This window comes from Anabas testudineus, chromosome 17 (assembly GCF_900324465.2).
Source record: "Anabas testudineus chromosome 17, fAnaTes1.2, whole genome shotgun sequence".
NCBI classification, from domain to species: Eukaryota; Metazoa; Chordata; class Actinopteri; order Anabantiformes; family Anabantidae; genus Anabas; species Anabas testudineus.
Genome location: NC_046626.1, coordinates 17,104,802 through 17,110,801, shown reverse-complemented (window position 1 = coordinate 17,110,801; position 6,000 = coordinate 17,104,802).

The following is a 6,000-nucleotide window of genomic DNA, read 5'->3' as shown; positions in this document are numbered from 1 at the left end:
TCTGAAGGCCTGTTAACTTACCCTAAGTGCTGCATGGGCCCATGTACCAAACAGAAGCCGGACCAACATTAAACCTGTCATCACACCGTATTTCAGCTGTGTTTATTATCAACATCCATTTATCTGGCACAATATAAGTAGCGGGAAGTGAAATGATTAGTCTGGGGTAGGAGGTATGTGGCATTGTAGAGGTTTTGGTCCATGGAAAGCGGCTGCATCAGTATTTCAAAAATTACTATTTTGCTTTCAATAGCTTTGACATTATGCAAGCAAATGGTTACAGCTTGGCCTTAAATCAGTTCAGCTTGATGTATGATAAAAACGGCTCCTATGACCTTATGTCCAAGACTTTCACCATTTTCTGACACATAGAAGAATCCCATTATTATTTTTGTGACCATTTAATGCTGCAACAGATTAAAAACAAATAAAAAATGATTTAAATGTCAGTAAAATGTTTAATTCAAGCCCAGAAACCAAGAACTCCAGTGTACATTCTTTATGGTAAATCCTAAAGCACTGGTATTTCTGCACATGTTAAAAGCTCAACGTGCATGTTTGCAGGTGGCGAGGTTTAGCTTTAGGTTTAGCTTCAGAGAGCCAGATCAGATACGGAGCGACAGAGCAATCTGTACGAGCTCAAACTTTCAGCATTCCTCATTCTGGGGTGGACCACCCAAAAACAGCCCCACCTCAGCTCAGCCAACCCTCCCCTCTGTGTCGGGTTACAAGGCATCGCTGCTCTCCAAAAGAAAATGTCACAAAAAAAAGGAACATGAACTTCAAAAGGCAGCTAATCTGAAGTAGCCCGAGTTAATCGTGTGCATCTGTTCACAGCTCCGAGGATTCTGACCCACAGGAGTTTTGCTCTGCCAGAGGCCTCACAACAGCAACCCAGAGTGTTTCAATTATGACCCCTCAGTGTGACGAAGAACCTGAGGTTGGAGGTTGTGGAGGCTGATCTGATTTTATGAGACTTCTATGAGACTCTTAACTTATCTCATAACATCAGCGAAGTATCGTTCAACCCAGATAAACTACTGCATCTTGCAAATACATGCAAAAGAAGTTTGTGACAGTGAAGCTCATAATACTTCACTTCAACTTAGCCTCTAAACACAAATTAATCTTCAGCTCCAACTGAATGTTTTTCCACTACTGGTAAACACAACACACATTATCACCTCACAAAGTGAGCGTATTAGCAAGCAATTGTGCACAACCACACTGGAATTTGTGTTTCTGTAAGGTCCAACATTTTCTCTGCTTTAAGCTCTGGTCTAGTCTCCACTAGCCTTTTTTTTTTTATTTATTTTTTTTATTGCTGCAAACAGCTGCGTGATGATGCTGGAAATGAGCGGTGATGGTGAACCAAGGCAGGATCGCTGTGGGCTGGAAAACCAAAGCTGAAAGATGCTAACACACTCTGCAGAGTCTGGTCACTGCAAGCCACTGCTTTCCTACTGCAGATTTAAACCATAATTAATGTAAGAATATTAATAGTGCAGCTTTAACAGATCCAGTTTCTTCGTATCAAACATCTCAATTCACTCACACAAAGTCAAAATAGCAGCTGGCAAGTTTATTGCCTTTACTCAACCACCCTTAAGTCAACGCGTGTAATGCTCCAATCCCCACCAATACCTTAATCTTTAGGAACAAAACACAGATGCAGAGTTTGCACGAAGCCAGGTCACAAACCACCTTCTCAGCCAAATGTTCAATATCTGTAATGACGACACTTTTTCTGCAGCCAGATGTTAAACAACCGAACCCAAAGCAACAATTCATTCTTGACTGTGATGCAGTTCAGCTGCAGGACATGTTGTGTTTTGAGTAGACTTGATTGGAAAGTCTCTCAAAACACCTTTAGCCCACAGGTGAATGAATTCAATTGATAACATGAGTATTTGTGAGGTCACAACCGGTATGACGTGGACTCTCCTCATTCATTTAAATGCTGTCAGATTCTCTCTTGACCTGTGGATCGACCGTCTGCCATCACACGATAAGATCCAGACGTCGCTGACGTTATTAGTGGCAGCATTAGAGTCCTCTCAGTTTAGGAGTAACGACAGACCCCCATCCAGACTGTCTGCGTTCATCACGGTGGGACAGAAACAAACAAAAAAAAACATTACATTTCACATTATGCACCATTTGCCGAGCAGATAGCAACTCTAACAACATGTGGCCTCCCCTTGAAGGCAACCCAAAACCACATGTGTGAATCCCCCACCCCCTCACACACACACATGCACACACAGGCGACCTGGTGCTGTTGGAGTGGGGTGATTAGGGGGAAGCCAAAATCAAAGGTACAAATCATGAAAATTAAAGGACTCGCAAGCTGCAGATCTTTTCCTCTCTCAGGCAGGAATGCTTGTCATTAGATGACCGGCTCAACGTGAACCAGCAACCCACAGATGCACATGCACGCTGGTGTGGGTGTTTGCTTTTCAAAGACTCTATGAGAACAAAAAAAAGGAGACTTCTCGTAATGTGGATGTGTTGCAGGATTTCAACATACTGAGCGTTTTTTACACAGTGAGAGCAGATGAAGCAAAGCTATGGGTTAAAGGGTTAGTTCACCTAATTAGTAAAACAAAACACATCATTCCTATTTAACAACTTTACTCCTTATGCAACATTATTCATTTGTTTGCAAAGGTTTTAAGATCATTTTGAAATATTGACAGGAACAAATTTAAAGGGGTCAAGTTAGGATGATTAGTGGTTGTCTCTCTCTTGTGAAGGACGCCTGGTGAAGGTGTGGAGTCACAAAAAGTGGTAAATAAACCACATCCGGCCCTCCTCATTGTCTCTGTGTCGGTGACAAGATAGATGAGAAACACTCGAGATCATGTGTTTACATATAAAGTGGCTCAGACATTACACCAGGTGCACATGTTTAACGTGTGTGTGTGTGTGTGTGTGTGGAAGGTGGCGTGAACATTCATAGTTTGTCCACTTTCTGTCACCGCTTGTCTTGAGCTTTAAGCTCGTAACTCACGTCAACTTTATCAGGCTGGTGAATTATTCACAGAAGGAGCCGTTTAATCATCCCAGTTTCTTTAGGCTTTCAGACGGGCTGTCGGAGAGCCGACGGGGCCCGTGTCATCGGTGTGTGTACACTGGAGGGAAAGGCATGCGCTAAGTGAGTGTGTGTATAGAATGAAAGTCTGCTGTTTACATTCACACGCTCCAGACCTATAAGCTGTTACTGGTTTGTATTTGGGTTTAAGTGACGTTAACGTCCCCCTGCAGCTTTTATCTTCTTCTCCTCGTTCACCACCTCTTGCAATGGTTTGTTGTCCCACCTGTTCCCTGCACACTGTGTCCAATCTGTGCAGAGACAACTGCCGGACAGGTGGGGATTGAAATCCTTCTGAAACGGCCTGTGGACCTTCTTCCTACAAGGTGTTTATGGCAGCAGGTTGGACTTCAAGCTAATTGATCCCACTGATTCATTCCTTGGCTACAAGCCTAACATCGATAAGCCTCTGTTTGAAATCCTAGATTGTGGGAATAGTGCAAAGAAACGTCCACTTTTCATTCTTCCATGTGAGCCTTAGTGTAAAAAACAAACTTTACAAATCTCTTTGCTCTGCAGGCATCGCCTGGAACAACACAGGTCTAACTGGACACCCACACACGCTGAGCCGCCACAGCACCAGATTTCGGACGGTTATCGCCAGATTCAGTTGAAAACCTTTGATGGGGCGCTGTGATGGTTTCGAGACAAGGCCTTCAGTGTTCAGGGAGATGCCGTCCGCCGTGGATCAGATGAGACTGTGGAGGCTACAGCTGCTGATAAGCTGCCTCTGGACTGATGTGAGTCATGTGCAAGAGGATGAAAGTAGACGCATTAAGTTTAAAGTGGTAATCTTCTGCTGTCGTGTTGCTTTGATTTTGGTGACATCTGTGGCACTAAGCGGTCATTACTGTGGTAACCCCCCCCCCCCCCCCCCCCCCACCCACACACACACACACACACACACTTCCCCAGTGATCACTCCTCAAACTGACACTGTGTTTCCTGTGAAGCTTAAATGTTTTAAATGGAAACAGGAGGATTCACTTTCTTCAAAACACGGGTTTAAAGTCTTACACGCAGGCCACGGAGCAGGTGGAGGTTGCCAAGTGTTGGGAAACAGGCAGTAAAGATGGTGAACGATGCCATCTGCAGTTACACTGAGCAACAGGTGCAACACAAAGCCAGGTACAGCGTCCCCAATAATAAAAATCACCATGGCTGAATTAATATTTGTTATAAAAACAGTGGATTAAATAACTAGATGATGATGGTGACGAGTCCTTCAGCTCTATTTTAACAGACAAAGCTAAAACCAAGCTGTTAAACGTGCTGTTTGTAGCAGAGAAGAGTTGAAGATCCCACGTTGCTATAACATTTTATAACATCATAACGTCATTATATCTTGTTTATCCAAATTTTTGTGCTTATGCAACAGAAAGAGTGAAATCAAACGTCGACGTGTCTGTTCAAGACATAAACATCTCTTGGTTCACTTAGGAGACTTGGATCTACTTCACATAAAGACGTTATGTTGTTGCATTCGTGTTTTTATTGGATTCTATTTAATTATTTTTCCAAACTGCGTCCAAATTTCTATTGTATTCTGCAAAACAGAAACAGATGTTTGTTACACACTTGTTTTCATATTAAATTCCACAGAAGCACGTCTCGTGATGGGTCCATACTTTCAGGGACGTTGCCCGGTGAGGGTCCTGCAGTCTGGATGCCTGGCAGGAGGAGACAGGGGCCTCTTTCATGAAGCCAGGCTGACATCAAAGTTTCGCTCCACGCTCAGACACAGACAAGACAGAGAGAAGCCAAGCAGAAAAAGATTGAGGCGATACTTTTAATGATTTATTTTCTCTCTGTGGGGGGACTTCTCAGATTAAACACCAAAATAAAAGCACTCCAGGAGGCACAGAGTCAGGAAACAGCCAATAATAATTGATATGTGAACACCTGCTGAGGGACAGTGATTTAACACGGCGACTGTTCTCTGTGGATTTACTTAATATTGAGCTGGATGAGATGTTCGCTTCAGCTCTGACTCTGCTTTGACAGGTCTTAATAATGATATCGTCATAGACGCACATCTGAATCAGAGGTATTGAGCATTAGGAGATCTGGTGCCCTCCTCCTGTCAGGGAGAAACCACAGAATCACTTGGAGGAGGTGGCGTCATAATCTGGGAGGCGGAAGAAGACAAGTAAGTGGGCCGTCTTTCTGCTGAATTTCATCTGGATACGATTACAACGCTGATTTGGAAATTGCTCAGACTTTTGCAAGAAACTTTTTAAGTTACTTCTTATGTCATGTTAGTAAATCAAACGTATCACTGGTTAAACTCGCTTGTTTTTATCTACGGTATTATCTATTCTAATCTATTAAATGTTTCAGAATTCAGATCGGAGGAGATAACAGGTAAGAAGAACAACTTCAGATTACAGCTGCTTTTTATTTTTATGCCCTCAGCTACTCCCCAGATGTGGTCTCCAAACAAACACTGCTTTAAGATCCGACAATGTGATCACAGAGGGAATTTCATTAGTGAGACCTCCCTGGACGAGAGTGATAAGAGCTGAGGAGGCGGTGAAGGAGGGCAGAATGAAGGAGGGGATGGATGAGAACACTGTGCGCTGTGTTTGGCCAAAGACAGTCCTCAGTTGTTATGTCTGCAGGAGGGCGAGGCAGAGAACAGAACAAGCAGCGAGGGGGGGGGGATAGGGAGAAGGCAAGAAAGTGGTGAAGACACAAGGAGATGGCAGTATGAGAGGAAATTAAATGAAAGAAGAGTGTGTGTGGGGAGCAGTGGAAGCAGGAGGAGGAAAACAAAAGGTATGGAAAGACAGGGATAGGAAAGAAATGGAAGGAAAGAAGGAAGAGAGGAAGTAAAAGGAAAAGAATAACTAGGCTGAGGAAATGTAGAAAAGGTAAATGAAAGGTGGAGGAGAGGAAAAGAGGGG